Below are 24,153 nucleotides of genomic sequence, written 5' to 3' on the forward strand. Positions count from 1 at the left end.
AAATAATATGACATGCATGATACTACTGCTATCTTACAATGTGGAGATTTACTATTAAACATAAAATGGGAACTTGAATATTCACTTATTATGCATTTAATTTGTCATCATATTTGCTTAGAACCTCCATAAATACACATGTAACAGAACATGTTGGAATAAGATTTTTTATCTGATAGAATTTCTCCATTTAGGATTGTTTATCTCCCTTATGAGTTTAAGCACAAAAAGAGTAAGCTAAATACAGTAACTTTAGGGTAATTAGCAGGTATAGCCATTGTGGTCTCCAGCTCATGCTGCCAAGACATAACACAGGCTGCCAGTTGGTCTCAAGTACCTCAAGGTCTTCTGACACCAGGTAGCAAGCAGTCTTTACGGATAGTTATAACAAGAATGGCTAGATCAGACGTGATACCCTGCAGTTGCAGTGGCATTTTCAAATTAATCTCACAATCCTGCAGTTATAAACAGCAGACTTAACTGACAGGCCAGTTTGGACCACTCCCAATGAATATTCAAGTGAACATGAAAGCAGACTTCCACGTGGCATGTGTCCACAAGGTACTAATGAATCTGGCTGATCGCATGGCATAATTGTGAAGTAAGTGAAATGCACAGCAAGAGTGAGGTCGTGGTCCTCGACACACAATGACTTAATTTCCGAGTCACTACTGGATTACTGCCCCACTGAACTGAACATGCATTTTAATTGCATTCCAGACTATACGAGTAAACTACCAATCAGTTTTCAGTGACAAATAACAAAAGTGTTACAAAAAAGGGATATGAAGTCATGTTTAATAATCTATAAAAAAAATGGAAATACCCAATATGTATTTATGCGAAACCTTATTGTGTATTTAATTTTTCACAAATGAAGGTAGTCATATAGTCAAGTATTCACCTTCCCATAGAAAATGCCAAAGTATTCTGTGTCCTTTCCTCCAATAAAACACAGTATGAGTGAGATGGCTTGCTGTTGATTAAGACAGCCTCATGATAACTGTGGAGCTAGGCATCTGGCTTAATGAAACACAGGAGATTTTCATCAACATTTCCTCTCTCTTTTCCAAGTCGTGAGTATAATACCCAGGCTTACAGTATATTGGCTATGTTAGTGTTCAAACTCTGTTGGAAACAGTGCTCTACACACAGTACTCCAGAGTGGACTGAATCAGAGAAAATGAAAGTCTTCCTCTGTGATGGCTTGAATAAAAATATATAAATCAAACACAGAAAACTTGCACTTTAAGATTGTATCAGGGAGATGCAGTAACCACACAAATAATGTGCAGGCACATGTAGACGAATGTCTGACACTTTCAAGTTCTAGAATGCTTTTTAATGATTATTTGTATTATGAGTTTATCATTAAAAAGCAGAGCTATAGCACAGTAAACAGGACTGATGCAGTTCTCTGTAATAGCAATATGGGCTCACAGGTCCCGAAATAAGCCCTCTTTAAACTCACCCAACGACGGCACCACTTAGCCAGTTGCCTACCTCTTCATGTATAATCAGGTTACAGTCAGAACTATAGTTTTCTGATGGGAGACTTTTACAAGCTGAACCACCTGGGACCAGATCACTTTCATATATTTCCACCCAGGACTGTACCCCGTTAATATATTTCCCTCATAAATCTGAAACTTGGTTTTGCCAAAGAGATAAATAACCGCTCCCTACTACAGAACTCTTGATTTAATTTCACTTTAATGTTGCTTCGCTCTTCTTCAATAATATAAAATAAGTGATCTAACTTTTCAAGTTTCCAGGGTTTCAAGCACAAGTCCTGACAATTCAAATAGAAATCTGCACTGGATAATATATGACACTGAGCTTTCTATTGGAAATGCGAACAACTGCTGAGAATTGGGATATACATTTACTGGACAGCTTTACAATGGCTAAATTAATTTAACACTAAATTGTATTGCAGACAACAACCAGTTGACTGAAGAGTGTTATAAGATGAAAGAAAGTGACTAAAAAATGTACTGTTTCTCCTTAATGTCATTTAAATCTCTTGACCTTTTTTGACAATTTATACTCAAACTCACTTCACTTTAGATTTAGGACTCACGGTTCCTGAATAATTTATTATGATGTTGCCTTGGACATCCCCATAAATATTGAGTATAAAATCACTATACAAGTGTTGTTTTTATGCTCTATGAGGGTACAGTCTGACCAATGTCCATACTATCCATCCACTCCATTTCTAAGAGTTGCATATAAAATAGGAAGCATCCAAAAACACTACTTTCTAAGTGTTCTGAGAAGAGTTGCTGACTTACTATTCTCTTAATCATTATCAGCCTTTGTCAATCCACTACTGGATTTTTCCAAAATACATACAAAGGTGCTTTACCTTAATTATGTTACACGTTCGAATCAAGTTTTTTTTTTTTTTTAAATCAATGTTGTCATAAAGGAAGACCTCTTTTCAAGCATTCTTGCAGATTAGACAAAGACACAGTGTCGAGTTGGACAATGGCGTTTGGGCTCTGAAGGTGGGTCTCTGGGGCAGGGGCTAAGGTGCAAAGACGTGATATTTATTATTCACAATCCTCGAGTTCAAAACTTAATAGCAGACAGAATAAAATTAAACACCTAGCTCCCTTGAGCCTAAACTACACACATACAAAGGGATCCCTCACTACACATTCACTAGACAAACAAGACAAAACATTCTGGCAGCCAAATAAAGTCCGTAATCCAAGTCCAATGTCAACCAAGCCAATAGCCTTATCCAGACAGGGCAGACAGTCACTGCTTGTCAACGAGGCCACATGGAACTTCAGCCAATGTCAAGCAAGCTCCGATGTGAAGAAAAGCTCCAAGGTGTAAAGCCCATCTGAAACCAGCCACTGAAATTATGGGGAAGGAAGGGAGCAATAATGATAAGACAAGTCTTCTTTTCAAACCTACAATGTATATATCCCCATGGAAAATTAAATATGCATCCATGTATAAGTGACATTAGCTATAGAATATTATACTGTACATCATAAAGAAGGCTGCACTTTAATTTATTATACAAACTGACACCTCTGACAACTAGTGTTCCTGCCTGGAGGTCAATAAGAACTCTCTATTGCCTCTATCGCATCCTAAATCACAATTGCTTTAGCTGTCAGACAACCTTCTTTCAAACATGAAAAATATGATTGAGCACTTTTACTTTGAAACATTGATGTGATTCCCCGATGAATTCAAGAGTCTAGGTGCTTAACTTAAAACACAGCTTTGACAATAACACATTTACAAATAATAATAAAACACACACAAAAAAGCAGCAAACATTAAAAGCATACTCCTAAAATAGTTCTGTGTAGTTATTATTACCGATAAGCTCTCTTAACTGGTACATTAGATACAAATATCCATACAGCACTTGTAACAAAATTCCAGACACTATGAAGTACAGTGTCCTACTGGCAAGTGTATCTCATCCTGTACAGAAACTAACAAGTGACCTCAGCAGGAGAAATAATGTTTGAAGGCTATGTATGTAACCATGCATGCATTTCAGTTATATTACTCAACTAGTTCAAATAATTCTATATAGGACTGAATGAAGATAATTTACTAACTCCCTTCTACAGTACATTATTCAGTCAATAGCATGTCATATTGCAAGTATCTGAGTATATTACAGTCTTTCCACTGAAAGGTATTAGGCACAGAAAACCATAACTGTAAATTATCAAGTTGAGGCTTTCTTAAGTATATTCAATTTTCAATAAAGAGCTAAAGTGTATTATTTGTATTGAACTCCAATCATTTTGGGAGGGCTAGGATAATTAAAATAAATCAATAAAATATGAATGATAAAAAAATGATTTGTCCCTCCATCTTTAGAAGATGCTTTGGTATTGTTTGCAAATCACTACCACTACAAAAATCAGAACGCCTACCAATTCTAAAACATCTGTTTTCATTTGCATAAATGCAGAGAGATGTCAGATGCTGTCTGCATATGCATTATACACTTGAATTGTTCCCTGTGGGGAAAACATATCCTTGTCTATAGGAATATAAAAAGGGACTGATTATTTAATGCATGTCCTCAGAGAAATGACACTAACACTTTTATGTATTTCATGGGATCTTGTCTACCATTAGAGAAGTGTGATATGAATGTCCATCATTTGAAAACTTTTTTTAATGACGTCTTGTCCTTGTATGAAAGAACATACAATCTGTCTCCTCAGACTCAACTATGTTTACTGTCTCTCTGGCTTCTGTTCCTGGGCCTCAATATGCTTCCCCTAGGTAATATTATTCAGCATCACAGCCTCCTCTTCCACTGCTGCTCTGTTGACACCTGCAGTACATTTCCTTGAGGATTTCTCCCGGATGTCATCCCATTGTTTCCACAATCTCTACATGCATCAGAAGATAAAGAAGAATGAATTGCCAGTAACTTGCTTCAGCTGCACACAGGCAAGGCTCTTACTGGTGTGTTTTATCCCAGGTCTTTAGAAACATGCCTCAGTATGCTCTTCAGTTTGGGGAATGTCAGTTGCTGCCAGGCTCTTCAATACAATACCCAGGAACGCGCTTGGACAGTGACCGTACTTTAAGTATGCGTGTGTGTTGCGAGATGATCTTTCTGCTAGCTGTCAGGCATATCAGAATTCCAGATTAGGTCATGCCCTCATCTCCTGCCACCTGTTTTTGTTATTTACTTACTAAGCTGCCATCAACTTCCATCAGCCAACTCCCAGTTCTACACAATAAAGAATCTTTAATTTTAAATTGGTAGTGTTAGAGGGTTACACCTGGGGTAGACTACTAAAGCTACATTAAACAACCTTGTACTGCTAGAGAGGCCAATGCTGGCAATAGCATAGACCATATTTACACCATATAAATTCCACATTTTTTATTACTATAATAGAGCAGTGCATGCATGCATTGACTTATGAAATATGAAATTAATTTAAATCCTCATATTATATACACATGCTGTCATATTAGGATATCCATAGATGAGGGTGGTAAGCATAGTTAACTCTAGATCAAAAGGTCACTAATTAATGTGCTGTGAAATAAAATCTAGTTCTAATGAGGAAATTTGGTTTGATTGTGACGTGATCAGGTAGGGTCTTGTATACTTGTATAGTCACTTCAAACACTAGCTTTACTGACTACAAATAAAACCAGTTGCTAGTACACCAACTGCCTGCTTCATTATTAGTAGTATTTAATTTGAACCACTTATATACACTTATATAGCGTTCAATATTTCCTTTTGCATTTTAAAAAACAAATTAAATTAATAAATTACATAGATAAAATAAAAAAAATACAATAATTTCAATTTCCATAGCCATACATGAAGGCTCCTGAAGATCAAAGAAAATATAATTACCTAATGCACACAAAAACTGTCCACATACCATGAAAGTGAATGAGTATCTTTGCATATTAGAATGCAGTATCATTAAATCACAAATTACTATGATCCCAAGTTAAAGGCCAGCCCTTTTAAAGAAATTAAACTCTGTCAGGCTGTTTAGTCAGATCAATAACTTCTTTCATTCTGGTTCTAAGAACTGCAATAAAAAAAAATAGCAAAAAAGTATTCTGAAAATAAACATTGGTATTAAAGGTCTGGGGTGGATTGTCCTAACTGTCCTGTAATCACATTTCTCAAATGTTCAATATCCTTCTGCTTGATTCTTTGTTATAATTTATTATTAAAATGTTATTAGTAAACAAAACTATACAAAAAAAAAAGTGAAAATATTTTTTGAGCGTTGGCAAGTGGAAACAGTATCTGTCACAGAAAGCTGGAAAATCATCTGTGAAAAACATCTTTACCGTGGCACTTGAATACATGCCAATATAACTCCTATCTTCTGCTCTGTGTAATGTTAATGTGTAATCTGCTCTGTGTAATGTTATATAATACAATATACACTACATGGTCAAAAGTATTTGGACACACCTTCTAATTAGTGGATTCGGCTATTTCAGCCACACCCATTGCTGCCAGGTGTTTAAAGTCAAGCACACAGCCATGCAATCTCCTTAGACAAACATTGGCAGTACAATGGGCCACACTGAAGAGCTCAGTGACTTACAACGTGGTCACAGGATGCCACCTTTCCAACAAGTCAGTTTGTCAAATGTCTGCCTTGCTAGAGCTGTCCCGTCAACTGTGCTGATATTGTGAAGTGGAAATGTCTAGGAGCAACAACAGCTCAACTTGGACCACCAAGTGCTAAAGTGCGTAGTGTGTAAAAATCATCTGTCCTCGGTTGCAACAAGCGTCGGCTGGAGTGGTGTAAATCTCACTGCCACTGGACTCTGGAGCAGTGGAAATGCATTCTCTGGAGTGATGAATCAGCTTCACCATCTGGCAGTCCGACAGACAAATCTGGGTTTGGTGGATGCCAGGAGAACACTGGTCTGGGTCTAGAATAGTGGTCTGGGGCTGTTTTTCACGGTTCGGGTTCGGGTTCATTCCACTGAAGGGAAATCTTTATGCTACATTCTAGATGATTTTGCTCTTCCTACTTTGTGGCATCAGTTTGGGGAAGGCCCATGAGCCGACTATGAGCCAGGCCTATTCGCCCAACATCAGTGCCTGACCTCACTGAATCCCCGGAGCAGTGTTCCAGCATCTAGTGGAAAGCCTTCCCAGAAGAGTGGAGCCTGTTACAGCAGCAAAGGGGGGACCAACTCCATATTAATGCTCATGATTTTGGAATGAGACATTCAACGAGCAGGTGTCCATATACTTTTGGCCATGTGGTGTACCTCAGAATCCAAATGGTAAGGTAAATGGAATATTTAAAGTCACTTTCTTTAATGCAATATTTGGATAGTGTGGAGAAAAAAATCCAACTCAACACTCAATAGCAGTGCATATTTGTTTTTCTTCATGAAGTTTATACAAAATATATATATGGTTTCCTTCAAAATGACCCGATTTACATTTTGAATATTTATTTAAATGGCAAACCTGCAGAAAAATAAGCCATAAAAAAAAGCTAATTAATATGAACCTAGCAGAAGGCTGTCCCTTATTGAATTGTGAAGATCTTTGTGGTGTATTTGCAATGGCTTAGTGCAATTCTGATCAAATGTTTTCATTTGCAGCATTTTCTTAGCCTCTTCCTTTTCACTGCCTTACAATTTTGAAATAAGCTGTTTTCAGCAGACCTTGAATCTCCTCACCCTGCCTGTGAGAGCCGGAGTGAGGGTTGCCACCTGACATCATCATTCTAGAGCACTTGGAGACCAGAGAGGTTTACAAATTTGCCCTAAACTGAAATAAAATAACATGTACTTTCACCTAATTAACTAAATTGCTTAATTAGTGCATGGCAGACTGACAACATAATATTGATTTAATTTCAAAAAGAGAGAATTCTAATGTATACATTTTTACAAGCTATTCATATTTTACATTTGCCTTTGCTTTTATAATCATGAATGGCATACCACACTGAGTAAAACTGCTTAATATTCCTTATCACAGTAATGCCTAGCAATCAGCTGGCCATTATTACCTGTTTGATCTAGAAGAGTCAACGCAACTTAGAGGAATACAGAAATGTGGTTAACTATTCTTATTCTTGAATCGCAATCTCCTCTAATTGCACTTGGTAAGTGACTCAGTTCCCATTAGTAAAGCTTTTTATTTCCCTTTGTTAGGACAATTGGATCTTCTCGCATTGTGTATGGCATGTGTGTGGGCGTAGCTTGTAGAAAACCTGATAATCACGATCCCTTTGCTGAGATCCATGCTCCATTCAACAAAGTCAATGGTCAGTTCTTTCTGGTATGTTTCCAATACTTTCATAATATAATACTTCATGTAAGTCACCACTTACTAATCCAATATTTTAATACACAAATAGCTCAGTAAGCTTGCTTTTAGTTTTGATAGAGCACAGATAAAATATGGGGTTCTGGACTATGTATATAGTACTATGCAAACTAAATTAAATTACGCCTCCAAAAGAAATGATCCCAAAAAGGTAAAATAATTCAAAGTTGATTTCCATACTTGTCATTTGTTGTTTTTAATTCATTTAAAGCAAAATTATGCCTTCTTATTGAAACAAGGAGGCACGAGGAATATTAGACCCAAGTTTCTGGTTCCCAGTGCTACACAGTGTGCTCTTTATTGTTCTGTTACCTTCTCATAAAGCTTATTGAGAAGATTCTTCTGACAGCAATGACAGACTTGAATAAAATCTATGTGATAGCAAGGCTCCCAATTGGATTGCTTCCCCTTTTTGCCACCCACCCTCCCCCCAACTTGAGTATTAAAACACTGTGGCATTCTCTGCAGCTTCTAATGCCGCCTCTTGCATTTGATTAAATAAATCCTGCTCCTGGAGAAGAAGCTTCCAAGAGTCAAGCACAAGTTATTAACCTTTCAGTAAGACTGATGTCTATTTTATGACAGTGTGGTCTGGAACTCCCATGAGATGGGCAGCGGAAAATAAAGCAGGGCGGAGACAGAACATTAAAGAGAAGATCTGACTTTCACTGAATGGTGACTCATTAAAAAAAAAAATCATTCCCACTTCTCATCAGATGTATTTCTGTAAAAGATGCAACTAACATACAGTCCAAAAATTATGTTACCACCTGGAAGATACAGAATAGAAGTCTTAAAACACATTTAATCTGGCTTTAAATGTTACTGCAAAAAGATTATACTATAGGGTCCATCTCAAATTGTATTTTAAGACATACTACTTTAATTTTGTCTTATACTATCCACACTAATTTTTGAGTTTACAGGAGCTTTCCTCTGAAATTATATGAATAGTAATATATGAATGTACCCTTTTATTGATAAAAAAAGTGCCAATCCTGTAAACCATACAACACTCAATCTATTAAAAACCAAGGCCTCCCCAGCACATAATTCAGGGCAAACTGCACACATATTTTATGTGTATTTAATTAGGCTATTAATATGCAGTTTGTCTGTAAAGGCCAAGGTGAAGGTGTATCCAGGATAATTGAAAGAATCGACTTCAATAATCACACTCTTAGACTTTTAATATGGTTAGTAATTGCCTATTAAATATTAAAATACATCGCTATAGCTATGTTTGCAGTTGTTCAACTCGATTTCCCATAAAGGGTCCATGCTTCTAACACTGCTGTCAAAGACTAGTCTCTACTTCTCAGAGAAAGTATTTATTATCAAGGCTTAGCTTGAAGACCCTGAGACTAAACTTTCAGTATAACCAGAAAACAGGAAACGGAAAAGTAAGTTCTAGCATCTACTGTGTGTTGACTGCTAAGAGCAAAATATCTCGCAATCATTGTACTTCACACAATCACAAATGGCATTATCATTGACCTGGAGTCTCAATGTGACTTCGTTTACATGAGGTTAATAAGAATAAAGAAAAATTTACGAACAGTTGTCAACAGTAGATAGTGCTTAACTTGACACTGTGCCATGTAGTATGTTGTCTAAATCTAAATGGCTTGCCTCTTTTGATGTTAAGAAGGCTTTGTCACATTGTTATATTACAAGTAAGCATGGGGGTTTTGTGTGCAGTGTTCTGTTAACATTATGAATGAATGATAACTGTTTTTGTGTATAATAATTCCTGCTGGATAATTTCTTCCAATGGGAAAACAGCCAGCATCGAGCAAGAGTCCATGCGCTGCTCTAATATTCTGTTCACACTACACTCCTTCCATGCACCCATTAGAAAAGTATTGTGTAGCAAGACAATAATAGACAGGTTAAGATTCCCTAAGCACCACTGATACACGGTACATACAAAAATACTAAAATGCTCCAAATATACACTTTTGCCACCAATAATAAGAACCTACAATGTAATTGGCTACAAAAGAATTGTTACACTGTCCTTGTTGTCGAATGGTCTTGTCTTGTACATAGTCACTATGTATATGACACCTCAGTGAAACTTAGGACTGGAGAGACTGAGGGGTCTTAAAGAGCTGAGCCCCCCACCTTTGCAAATACTTCCATTTAATTCTCACTCACTTGAGCATCCTGGCCTTAATTGGGCCCTCTTTGTTCGAGTTGAAGTCGATGCTCTGACTACGAGCCCGGGCTCCAGGTCTGTCACTCTTGACTTGTAAATGGGGGCTCCAATGGCTCAGATGTATTTTTGGAATCGGTTAATGCTCGGAAGATTTAGTTCAGGTGTGAGCTAATTGACTGTTAAATGAGTCTCGGAGAGCTTTCACATCGCTTGCCGTGTTACAGCTGCAGCTGTGGCAGGAGCAAGGCTCTTACCCTTTAAAGTGAGTTGATAATGAGTTTGTTTTTCTCAACACAAGTGTAAAGGAAAGCATGAGTGTGGAATTTAAAATAGCCATTAAAAAGCAAGGGGAAAAATATTCAGTCCTGTGGTGTTGCTTGGAGGTGATAATGCTGTATCTGCTGTGAATTTTACATTATTATTTTTATTTGTTTTGGGGGAGGGGGTATTGTACAGTAAGCCTCTAAAGCGTGCAATAAATCCTTTATGAGAGCCTCACACCATAAGATGCATTTCTGCAAAACTCAATGCTTAACCATATATTGGTTCCATAAAGGACTCCCTACTTGCAAGCACAACTGGCAACAAATTTTATGAAAGAGATATTAAACAGTGTGTATAATAAATGCCATAACATATTGTTAAGATGGTTGATTTTAGTCAATCACACCATGATCACACAGAAACTGAGTATAGCATCACCTCAATGCAAAAGGTTCTCTAAAACCCAGTGGGGTTTGTTTGAAAACTGCCACAATTAAAATCAATCAATCCATTAGTAAATTAAAATAATGTCCCAGTCAAAGGTTTGTCTTTAGTTTTAGTGTAATTTGTAAGTACTACATTTGCTATACATTTAACGCTTTACAGATTATTATTTACAACCTACAAATCCAAGATATGCCTAAACAGCACACGACTGCAGGGAAACCTCACCCAATTCCCAGTTGTGTTTATCAGTAATACTATTCTTTTTACTTCTAGCTTGTACTTTGTTATCAGAAAGGCATGCACTTTGCAAACCTCAAGGCTAAAATTGTTGCCAATCACAAGGAGACATAACAGAGTGAGGGGTTTAGCACACTTAACTTTTATCAGCACAGACAGGGCTTTATCCATAGGCCTTACTCAAACACTCATCCACTCAGCCTGTCATCTAGGTAAAATATCCACTTTGTTCCTCGATTTCCACTCACTGTAGGTATAAGGCATAATGTAGGCTAACCTGCAGGCATAAAAATGAATTAGTTACATCTGAAACCTTAATAAGGTCACTGTGAATTACTCAGTTGTGTAGTTTGCAGAGCTCTGCGTGAAGCTGCTTGGCAGGAATGCACCTGGACAAGCTGCTTCGGTGAATCTTAAGCGGCACTGAGGTGTGCAGGGAATCTTATGCCTTTGCATTTGAGGCAAGCAAGTTCCAATCTTTCGCATCTCTGCTCAATCACCCACTTTCTTTTTTTCCCCCCTTTTTATTTTTCTTGTTTTCTTCATTTTTGTAGCTCAATGCACAGTAATGCTATCCCACCATTGCTCCCCTCTGGTCTCTCCTCCCTAGAGGCAGAAAGACAGGAGGTTTTCAAGCAGGACAAAGTCACCAGCATTACAGGGCCATCTGTGGCTGGTGCTGCGATTGCAGATCTGTGCAAGTTGTGAGCACAGAAAAATATGATTCCCACCCTTAGGCAGCTAAGACTCATCTGTGCCTAACTGCTCTGTTCAGCTATGTTAAAGTGACAGACGGTGGACAAAAGAAAGTGGATAAATATAAGCAACACTTTAAAGCCTTTATATAGAGTTCATGACCAAGTTAAAGCATATTGGTGGTATTCTCTCTCATTTACAGTTTCTTTTTAGACTGCCTACTATTTCCTCTACTTTTTCCATCTTTAAGTACCTCATATCTTTTAAGATCATGCACATTAACTTTTTAGATTCTCATGGTTCAACTTTAGTGTTACATATTTGATGCATGTTCTTCTTTTAAAAAAAAAGCCATTCAAAAGCATTTCCTTTACAAAACACTGTTGACCTTGAAAATGAGTAAACCTGTACATGAAGCTAAGCTCCCATTATACAGCACTAAAGCAACTGATCAATGCTTGCTACTTTGTTCAGCTGTCTGCAATTATTATTGCAGGTTGGTCAAAATTCAATAATAATGGGTAGAGAGTGAAACAAAATTGCAATTCATTCTTTTGCAAACAAGTACAGGCAGCCTTTTTGTCTTCAGAGACTTTTCTTTAGTGTTCCATTCAGTTTGAGGGTAAAAATATAATTATATATGCATACCTGTTCAAAATTGACCAGCACCATGTTGGTTCCCCAAGTGGGTAAGAATGGAAAATACATCGTAATCAGTGTTCAGCCAGAACAATAGAAGGAACATTTTTGGAACAAGCTCTGGACCTTTCTACGGCCAGAAATGCAAGTAAATCAACATAACAAGCAAGATAGCAGACAGCTAGCTGTATGTGTGAACCAGTATATTAATAAGTGCTGCAATGCACAAAGGAAAACTTGTTTATACTCTGAAACAGAAGAAGAAACTTCTTTAAAGAATAAACTTTAAGAACCCCCGACATCAGACATGCTGGGGACATCAATGCACAAGAAAACGTTGGCTTATGCAAAATCTCAAGCAGATTATTAAAGCTTGATAATTACTTTAAAAGTAAATTACTCTAAATTGCGGTATTGATTTTAATATAATGCTTTCACATATTTTATGGAGCAAGTATGTAATTAAATTCTCTAATGCATTAATGGCTGTGTGAATTATTATCTTTAACATTGTTAGGTCATGTAACGCACTACCTCCTTTAACTTACAATAATGTTTCCAGAAATGCTATGTTAATGAATTAATCTGTCATTTTGTTTTGTTTAAAAAAAGCAATACTACAGTACAATATTAAATACTATCTGAAACCACACAGATTATGAAACAAAACCTTTCCCTGATTTCTTGGGCAAATGTCTGAATTCCCCCCTGCCAGTACTGTGGTTATTTGAAGCATCATGAGTTGCCTACAACATTAGTGCCATTGAATCTGATATACACACCAGTACCCTGCACAGTCATCTACAGAAATCCCCTCTATATTATTAGTGTGCAGTAAATCAGTTTACATGCTATAAAGATATAGCAAAGGAGCGAATCATTCATGCTAAAGTAAAATAAGGTACTTTTGTTTAAAGAATCTTAAATTCAGAAATCTCCAGCTATCTTTTCACAATGCTCTTCAATTTTTTCAGTTGAGGAAGCTTTGTTTTGACACCTCTGGTCTGTTGTAATCTCCCGTGACAAATTTTGCATCAAAGATATCCCGTTTGCATGTGCTGCAATTTTGTTCTGAGGTAAGGATCCCCCGATTGCCGTAGCATATTTTTCATATGGCTTTGCAGATCTGTTTAATATACTCTGTTGACTTTGATAAAGTGTTCCGTAGAAACCCGGGCATATTACCAGCTTCCCTGTTAAATTCATGATATGCCTATTCAGCGAAATTATAGAGTGAGCCTTCAGAAAAGCCCGCTGGCACATTTGCAAAATGTGAGTTTAACAATGCTGTAGCTGGTGTGATTTAAAGTCCTGATGTCCCCCAACTGGTTCCCTAGAAGGCAGCACAGCTAATGCTAACTTGCTTGTGTGCTATAAACAAGCAATGGACAGTCTCTGAGGTTCTGTGCACTACTGTATCTAAATCGTCAAAGGCAGAATTTTACAGCACGTTGGAGAGAATGCTAAACTGCTAGAAGACATCTCCAAGCAGTTTAATTTCATTTGCAATGTCCCCTTTTACCCCAAAGCCTAAGGCCACATTTTTGTTAAAGCACATGGGTTTAATTGGAATCTATATTAAAGTGTCCATAATGGAATAGGATAGAAATTAAATTAAATAAAGTCTTAAAAACAGTTAATTACTGTGAAAGAAAGGCTTCAACAATTGCCTCTCATCCATCCATCACTAGTATTCTTTTCAAAGCTTGTTACTGCTTATTCATTTCTACCAATTTCATATATATTTACTCTCTGAGGGGGGCGTATTCCTGAATTACTCTCTATTCCTGTGCACAAGGCAACAGGAGCCTACAGACACATGCAAGACATATTCCTCGTGATACTCTAATTTAATTAAAAATATAAGAGATAAAGCTGTTTAAAAATGGAAACAGCAGCACATTTGGAATTTGAGTATGCTACTGGGTTTCTTAGATAGCAATAATGAAACCTAGGGTGTTGATGAAATCCTGACACAATTGAGCAAATTCTGTTCTGTAAGAGGAACACATAAGTAGTTCTCAGAATGAGATTAAGTCATGTGAGACTGCATAGAGCCCGAGGTCACAGACAAACCATCCATTTCCTGGGCCCGTGATTTATAGCATAAGATATAGTTTTACAATAATGCAGACATTAGCTGGAATTATATAGTAATTGCAGTTTGCTTTAAAAAGAAAAAACAACAAAACAATAAAATACACATTTCAACTTCACTCTGGTTCAGCAACAATATTATATATGTGGTTACATTATTTATACATACATTATCATACAATGAAAGATCAAAGAATTACCTTCCTGACCAGTTTTATCCCAATGGTCAAGAACATAAAAAAAGCTTTATTACAGTGAGAGAAAAAAGTATTTGATCCCCTGCTGATTGTGTACATTTGTCCACTGACAAAGAAATGATCAATCTATAATTGTAATGGTAGGTGTATTTTAACATTGAGAGACAGAATAACAACAAAAAAATCCAGAAAAACGCATCTCAAAAAAGTTATACATTGATTTGCATGTTAATGAGGGAAATAAGTATTTGATCCCCTATCAATCAGCAAGATTTCTGGCTCCCAGGTGTCTTTTATACAGGTAACGAGCTGAGATTAGGAGCACTCTCTTAAAGGGACTGCTCCTAATCTCAGATCGTTACCTCTATAAAAGACACCTGTCCACAGAAGCAATCAATCAATCAGATTCCAAACTCTCCACCATGGCCAAGACCAAAGAGCTGTCCAAGGATGTCAGGGACAAGATTGTAGACCTACACAAGGCTGGAATGGGCTACAAGACCATCGCCAAGCAGCTTGGTGAGAAGGTGACAACAGTTGGTGCGATTATTCGCGAATGGAAGAAACACAAAATAACTGTCAGTCTCCCTCGGTCTGGGGCTCCATGCAAGATCTCACCTCGTGGAGTTTCAATGATCATGAGAACGGTGAGGAATCAGCCTAGAACTAAACGGGAGGATCTTGTTAATGATCTCAAGGCAGCTGGGACCATAGTCACCAAGAAAACAATTGGTATCACACTACGCCGTGAAGGACTGAAATCCTGCAGCGCCCGCAAGGTCCCCCTGCTCAAGAAAGCACATGTACAGGCCCGTCTGAAGTTTGCCAATGAACATCTGAATGATTCAGAGGAGAACTGGGTGAAGGTGTTGTGGTCAGATGAGACCAAAATCGAGCACTTTGGCATCAACTCAACTCGCCGTGTTTGGAGGAGGAGGAATGACCCCAAGAACACCATCCCCACCGTCAAACATGGAGGTGGAAACATTATGCTTTGGGGGTGTTTTTCTGCTAAGGGGACAGGACAACTGCACCGCATCAAAGGGACGATGGACGGGGCCATGTACCGTCAAATCTTGGGTGAGAACCTCCTTCCCTCAGCCAGGGCATTGAAAATGGGTCGTGGATGGGTATTCCAGCATGACAATGACCCAAAACACACAGCCAAGGCAACAAAGGAGTGGCTCAAGAAGAAGCACATTAAGGTCCTGGAGTGGCCTAGCCAGTCTCCAGACCTTAATCCCATAGAAAATCTGTGGAGGGAGCTGAAGGTTCGAGTTGCCAAACGTCAGCCTCGAAACCTTAATGACTTGGAGAGGATCTGCAAAGAGGAGTGGGACAAAATCCCTCCTGAGATGTGTGCAAACCTGGTGGCCAACTACAAGAAACGTCTGACCTCTGTGATTGCCAACAAGGGTTTTGCCACCAAGTACTAAGTCGAAGGGGTCAAATACTTATTTCCCTCATTAACATGCAAATCAATTTATAACTTTTTTGAAATGCGTTTTTCTGGATTTTTTTGTTGTTATTCGGTCTCTCACTGCTAAAATACACCTACCATTACAATTATAGACTGATCATTTCTTTGTCAGTGGGCAAACGTACAAAATCAGCAGGGGATCAAATACTTTTTTCCCCCACTGTATGTCTGTCTACTGGCATACGTTTCTTCATGGATATAAAATATAATGTAACCACTTGAAGGCCACTTTAACTGTGGTTCAATGTCAAAGTCTCAGAATATTTTCTAATTGAGTGAAGGAAGATAAATATTGACAAATAACCTACTCAGGCTCTCTAGCCCACGATTATTTGGATGCTTGTTTGAAATTAATATCATGAAGGTACAGAAATATCACTGGTTTACTCATGCACATAGTTTAAAGCCTTCTCACACAACATTATAGGCCTCTGAGATGTACAAAATGAAGAAGTAAAGAGCTTGGTACCCATCTTGAAGATCAACTAATAAATGAGTCAATTGGACAGACTTATCCTACAAAATCCCAACTGAAGAAAGGCTAAATACTAGCAGGACTGGAGGTCTCACTTGGAGGGTCTGTTGACAGAGGTGGTCCTGGGGGAAGAAATGAAAAATCCAATGGACTCTAAGCCACTGCTGTTTGGCAAACTGAGGGACTGTCAGCAGTTTTGAAGGAATGTGTGTTAATAGGCTTCTTTAGACATGAAAATATGTAAATAACTATCTATAAAAGCACAGTAACACATTGTTTTGTCAATTTAGTTGTGATATGTATGGGTGTGTATAATAATGCATACTAGTCATATAGAACTTTAAAGTTTAAAGTGTCAGTTCCCTTTGGTGACATTTTTTTCAAATGTGCCAATTGTATATATGTCATGTGTTAGAGAGCGCAGTATAAAGAAACTGATAAGAGTAAGATAAGAGTTGAGCTCTGGATAAACAAATGTTAGTGTCTCAGGTGATTGCATTCGATGTGTCCTCATTTAGGGCAAAACTGGTCATATGGATAATCTGGCACAGATCAGAATACATTATTCACATGATAGAACCAGTCCAACATGCAAAGACACTTAAAAAAATGGTGTTAAGAAAGTTAGATGCAAAATAAGAAATATTATTTCTTGCCTGCTATTTTAATACAAGAATCTCAGTAAGACGTATACATTAAATAGCTATTCAAATATGCTCCTTAACTACCATTTGGGGACACTCAAATAAGGCCTGTTAATCAAATATTAGACCTTCTTTAATGAAAAAGTATATAATTTGATGACAATGTTTAGCCAAACAAGTGGAATATTTTAAATAATTTAAAATATACACATTTTTAAGAAAATGTTTTCCTGTCTTATGGCTTGAATTTATTATGTTGATTTGTTTGATTTAAATAAATATTACTTAGGCGTTTATATATATCCACCATCCCATCACAGTTATGAATACGATGGGATACCTTTGTCTCCCTTATAATCCATGCAGAGGAACACTTATATGTACAGTTACTCTAAGCAAGGGCATTTAGAAGTCTTGATAACTGTCAGTACAGCAGTTGGCATGAATCTGAACACAGATCATGACACACAGTGACAGCTCACAGTCCAATTTCACACCTGGCAAGAGCTAACTGTTTTTACAAATGTTATTTAATTGATGCAATGAATTTTAAACTGGTACAATCACCATGAATTTGCTTATTCTGGTTATCTCAAATTAGCTGTATTTTATAACAGAAAAAATACTACCTTACATTTGGGTCCCAATAAGGAGTGATACCACTCAATAAAAAGTCTGTTCTTTCAGTCATGAATACTAGCACAAAGAAATAAAGTCTTATCTAAGTCTTAATTTACATCTCAGCATCAGTCTACATATCACTGATGAAAATTATTCTTGTAACCTACATTCAGAAATTAAAATCCTATAATTATCTTCAATTAATGAGAAGGGAGCATTCAGTGATTAAGGGAATAAAGTTGAGAGAATTTTTATTATAATTTGCTTCTGCATTTCTTAACTTTCACCTTTAAACTTGCAGAATGTCAGTATGGTAGACTTTTTTAATTAACCTTTTAATTTTGCTGCATTTTATATATATGAAGAAATCAAAGGAAGAGTGAAACTGGGATGCACAGCACACTGCTGAATGGAAATCTACCCAATTGCCTGAAGAGAAAATTATTTGATCAATGCATACTACCAGAGCTCACTTATGGCTGTGAAACGATGATACAGAAACTGCGGACGACACAAATGAGCAAAGGGTGGAATGGCTAGATTTCCTTTCAGCAGCGTGCACTTTCCTCCAAATGCACTCCATCCCATTCTTACTCTTCTTTTGATGTCTTCCATATTTCCATCTCTTGACTTCTTATATAATACCTTTATTTAATTCAGGAAAAATATGTATATCTTGTTTTATAGTACAATCTGCTGAGGAGCAAAACAAAATACCAATAAAAAAACACAATGCTCATTGCACACTTTACTACAGATATGTAGCAATGTTGCTGGAACATTACAGTTAGAATTACATTAAACATTTGCTTTTGTCTTTGTTAACTAAATTTAATTTCAAATCAACATCCAGTTTATATTCAACTCTTCAAACAAGCAAAATAAGGAGGATAAATGGATTATATATGTTTTTCTTGCATATGTTGTTCAGATTTGACATAAGAAATGTGTGTTAAAATTCTGATGAAAAATGAATTTGGCCACTGTGATTATAGTTGCACTGGTATTGTGCTGCTTAACTTCCATTTCCAATATGTATTTTCATACTTTTAAAAAACCCTCACTCAGACATCCAGTATAAGAGACCTTAGTAGCATAATCCAGTAATGATATAGTGGAGATCCACAGCTTTTTGTCTTGCATGAGGCCAAGGTTATTTATCGCCTTCCCGTGTGAAAGCAGGACTGGCTCAATCATAGCTGAAATAAATGTCCCCCCATCTTTGTATTCTTTTCTAAAAAACTACATTCTCCAACATTGCGGATGGCGCAGGATTTGGCCTGTTTTGCCTCCCTAACCAGTATGGATGTAATGGCACTGCTTCATTTGTAGCATAAGCACTAAACGCTTGATTAATTATTAATAACTTTCTGTTGTGTGAATGATGCAAGCAAATGTTGCCTTTAAGCTTAGACAGAGATCAAATTGCAGACTTCATTAGCAAAGCATAGCACATGCAAATCAATGAGGAGATCTGTATGTCATTAAAGGAACCTAAAAACACACAGGACGACTTAAACCAGTCTTTAGCATTCAATAAACATGTATTGGTCTAGACTGCCTATAAAGCAAAGAGTATGTTACAGTCACAATAGGACAGGCGTACAATCATTGTGTCACGGTCACGATGATGGCGCCTAACCTGCAATGTCAAACTGCCTCTTGATTTTTCTAGAAAAGTGGGGGTAAACGTGTACCAATTGGTAAATTAACTACCAAAAAAGCAGAGATATACCACTGAAATAACAGCATTGTTTGAGAACATTTATGCACTTAAAGGTGGTGCTGTGTGTTCCCTATTTGTTTTGTAATAGTATAAATGTATTAGAATTCAATGTTGCTACTTGTGTATTAATTATTAAATACATTTTAGGTTTCCTCAAATTTATCATGAATCTAACACTGTACATGTAAACAGCAACTAGCAAGAATGGTGTGATGTCTTATGGATGTTTTCTTCATGTATTTATGAAAAATAACAGCAATTACTTCTAATAAGGGTGTTTTCATAATAATTAGCAATACTCCGGGCTGTGTGCTTAACATGCTTGAGTAGGCCAAAATCCGTGTCTTTTCAAATATTTGTTGCTTTCACTCCTTGGGGGTGCAGTGGGTCAAGATACGGACTGGAATTTGAAGAAACAATCTGTTATAACAGTACTTTCTACCCAAAAGCAGGCTTTTGAGACATTACTTTTAGTATTTATAAAGTACAGAAAACTTCAGGGAGCTGGTAGCTCCAGGCAATGCCTAGGGGAAGGAGAGCTAGGAAAGCCTTCTTTCTGACTGAAATCCTGCTTTGAAAATCATTTACAACAATGAATAATTGAGATCACTCAAAATACATCAATTAAGAAAGCACAATTAGCATAAAATATATGTAATTGATGTATTCAAATGTGCTTTCATTGTTGAACACATGGTAAATATGTGTGAGTACACAAGATCAACAGGTATAGGTCTTTCTGCAAAGCAATGTCTCTGGGAACACAAGAGTTGAAAATAGAGATCTTACAGAAAATCAATATAGTCCTTGCAGGCATTTTGTTAAGTTACATTTTTCATATACTTAACCTATGTCTCAAAGCTGACATGTCAACACCCACAAACATTTCTAATTTACCATAAACTTCGAAAACATTCTCCTAAGAAAGTTTAGTTACTTATTGTTACATTGTATTTGCTACAAGGAATTGCTTTATTAATCTTGCAAAAAAATTTAATTACCAGGTTTTATTCTGAAACCCAAAATGCCATAGTTATACATGGTATCAATGCCAACTGTTGATGCAATGTCACCCCCATTCTAAAATACAGTCTACAGCTAGCAGCAGTACACAATGTGCATGTTTCTGATGACACCACAAAATGTCTTTAGGATTGGAAAAAAATAAACAATAACAAAAAAAACTTCATATTACCAAACGAAAGCACTTGCAACACCACTGACACCAAATAAATTACCCTGCTATCTCTCTCGAGCAGAATGGTTATTCTAGTCATTCTGTGGATTTCATATGGTAATTCAGTTTTGTTGACATGTGGTATTAATGACCGCTGCTGGAGCATTCATTTATTTCAACAGAAAAAGACAACATTGAAACATGCTTCTCATATTGTTGCACTAAATGTTAATAGGAATGCTCTAAACACAGTTGACTGGATTTCTAAACCATTTTGAAAGTATGAAAACATAAACGTGCCATAATCTACCCCTCTGCAGAAACTCATGTCATCATTTAAGTTATCTATAGGGGACATCAAGAACATCCCCAATCAACCTGAATATATTCATGGGGGAAAAAGAAAAATTATATATACTTATATATACTTATGTACTTTTATATTTGAATAAAATTATATGGGCAAAATCCATAAAAAAATAAACATATAAATAAATGTATAAATACACAAACAACAGGAAAGAACATGCATATATCTATATATCTACAAAAACATACATACACATACACACGGGCAACAAATTAAAGGAAAAACCAACAAAGTGTCTCAGTAAGGTGTTGGGCCACCATGAGCTGCCAGAACAGCTTCAATGCTCTTGGCACAGATTCTAGTGTCTCTGGACTCTACTGGAGGGATGAACACCATTCTTCCAAAAGACATTCCCTCATTTGGTGTTTTGATGATGGTGGTGGAGAGCGCTGTCTAACACGTCGGTCCAAAATCTCCCACAGTTGTTCAACTGAGTTGAGATCTGGTGACTGCGAAGGCCATAGCATATGATTCGCATAATTTTCATACTCCTCAAACCATTCAGCTAGCCCTTGATTTGATTTGCAGTGACCCTTCCCTGTAAGTGGACCCAAACCATGGCAGGCCAAGCCTCCGGACCCCCTCACTGTAGGGGTCAAGCACTCGGGCATGTACCGTTCTGTTGGTGTCGCCACACACGCACTCGCCCCTTTGTTGAGAACACTAGCCAGTTGAGCAGTCTTTGTTACTGAAGCTCTGTGCCCCAATAATGACCCCTCTTTCAAAGTCACTTAGATCCTTTCCTCTTGCCAGCTTGATCCAAAATCAAGGTCAACTGGGCCTGCTCATCATTTGTATACATGCCATAGAGCATGATAAGACATTAATTGCTTAATTGTATGATGCAGTACACCTGTTTGGAGGCATCTGCATCGTTTATGTTCCTCCGCTCATTTCCTTTAATTTGTCACCCGTCTATATATATATATATATATATATATATATATATATATATACACACACACTCACCTAAAGGATTATTAGGAACACCATACTAATACTGTGTTTGACCCCCTTTCGCCTTCAGAACTGCCTTAATTCTACGTGGCATTGATTCAACAAGGTGCTGAAAGCATTCTTTAGAAATGTTGGCCCATATTGATAGGATAGCATCTTGCAGTTGATGGAGATTTGTGGGATGCACATCCAGGGCACCAAGCTCCCGTTCCACCACATCCCAAAGATGCTCTATTGGGTTGAGATCTGGTGACTGTGGGGGCCAGTTTAGTACAGTGAACTCATTGTCATGTTCAAGAAACCAATTTGAAATGATTGGACCTTTGTGACATGGTGCATTATCCTGCTGGAAGTAGCCATCAGAGGATGGGTACATGGTGGTCATAAAGGGATGGACATGGTCAGAAACAATGCTCAGGTAGGCCGTGGCATTTAAACGATGCCCAATTGGCACTAAGGGGCCTAAAGTGTGCCAAGAAAACATCCTCCACACCATTACACCACCAATTACCAGCCTGCACAGTGGTAACAAGGCATGATGGATCCATGTTCTCATTCTGTTTACGCCAAATTCTGACTCTACCATCTGAATGTCTCAACAGAAATCGAGACTCATCAGACCAGGCAACATTTTTCCAGTCTTCAACTGTCCAATTTTGGTGAGCTTGTGCAAATTGTAGCCTCTTTTTCCTATTTGTAGTGGAGATGAGTGGTACCCGGTGGGGTCTTCTGCTGTTGTAGCCCATCCGCCTCAAGGTTGTACGTGTTGTGGCTTCACAAATGTTTTGCTGAATACCTCGGTTGTAACGAGTGGTTATTTCAGTCAAAGTTGCTCTTCTGTCAGCTTGAATCAGTCGGCCCATTCTCCTCTGACCTCTAGCATCAACAAGGCATTTTCGCCCACAGGACTGCCGCATACTGGATGTTTTTCCCTTTTCACACCATTCTTTGTAAACCCTAGAAATGGTTGTGCGTGAAAATCCCAGTAACTGAGCAGATTGTGAAATACTCAGACCGGCCCGTCTGGCACCAACAACCATGCCACGCTCAAAATTGCTTAAATCACCTTTCTTTCCCATTCAGACATTCAGTTTGGAGTTCAGGAGATTGTCTTGACCAGGACCACACCCCTAAATGCATTGAAGCAACTGCCATGTGATTGGTTGGTTAGATAATTGCATTAATGAGAAATTGAACAGGTGTTCCTAATAATCCTTTAGGTGAGTGTATATATATATATACACACACGCAGACACACACACACAGTCAGGTCCATAAATATTTGGACAGTGACACAATTGTCATCATTTTGGCTCTGTATGCCACCACAATTGATTTGAAAAGAAACAATCAAGATTTAAGTGTAGACTCATCGTTAATTTGAGGGTAGTTACATCCAAATTGGGTGAACGTTGTACGAATTACACCCATTTGTCTATGTGGTCCCGCCAATTTTAGGGGCTCAAAAGTAATTGGGCAAACTAACATAATCATTAATTAAATTTTGAGTTTGGTAGCAAATCCTTTGCAGTCAATGACTACCTGAAGTCTGGAACCCACAGACATCACCAGATGCTGGGTTTCTTCCCTGCCAAGCCTGTACTGCAGCTGTCTTTAGTTTCTTCTTGCTTTCTGGGTGTTTTTCCTTCAGTTTTGCCTTCAGCAAGTGAAATGCTGCTCAATTGAATTCAGATCAGGTGACTGACTTGGCCATTGCAGAACATTCCACTTCTTCACCTTGGGTTGCTTTCGCAGTATACTTCGGGTCATTGTCCATCTGAACTGTGCAGTGCCTTCCAATGAGTTTTGAAGCATTTGGCTGAATCTGAGCAGATTATAGAGCCCTAAACACTTCAGAATTCATCTTGCTGCTTTTGTCAGCAGTCACATCATCAATAAATAAAGAACCAGTTCCCCATACATGCCCATGCCATAACATGCTTCACAGATGAGGTGGTATGCTTCAGATCATGAGCACTTCCTTCCGTTCTCCATACTCTTCTCTTCCCATCATTCTGGTCTGGTTATGAGATCTTTGTCATATCTGTCATCGGATGTTGTTCCAGACCTGTACTTGGTTCTTTAGATGTTTTTTGGCAAACTCTTAGATCTTGTG

At 37.6% G+C, this 24,153-nt stretch overlaps 1 long non-coding RNA gene across 1 annotated transcript in view; it reads right to left on the minus strand.

Annotated features, from left to right (window-relative positions):
• LOC136762776 (uncharacterized) overlaps positions 1-24,153 on the minus strand; it is a 203,251-nt gene that overhangs the window by 151,846 nt on the left and 27,252 nt on the right. The gene's annotated exons all lie outside the window — the stretch shown is intronic.

Source organism: Amia ocellicauda, chromosome 11 (genome assembly GCF_036373705.1).
Source record: "Amia ocellicauda isolate fAmiCal2 chromosome 11, fAmiCal2.hap1, whole genome shotgun sequence".
Classification (NCBI taxonomy): Eukaryota; Metazoa; Chordata; class Actinopteri; order Amiiformes; family Amiidae; genus Amia; species Amia ocellicauda.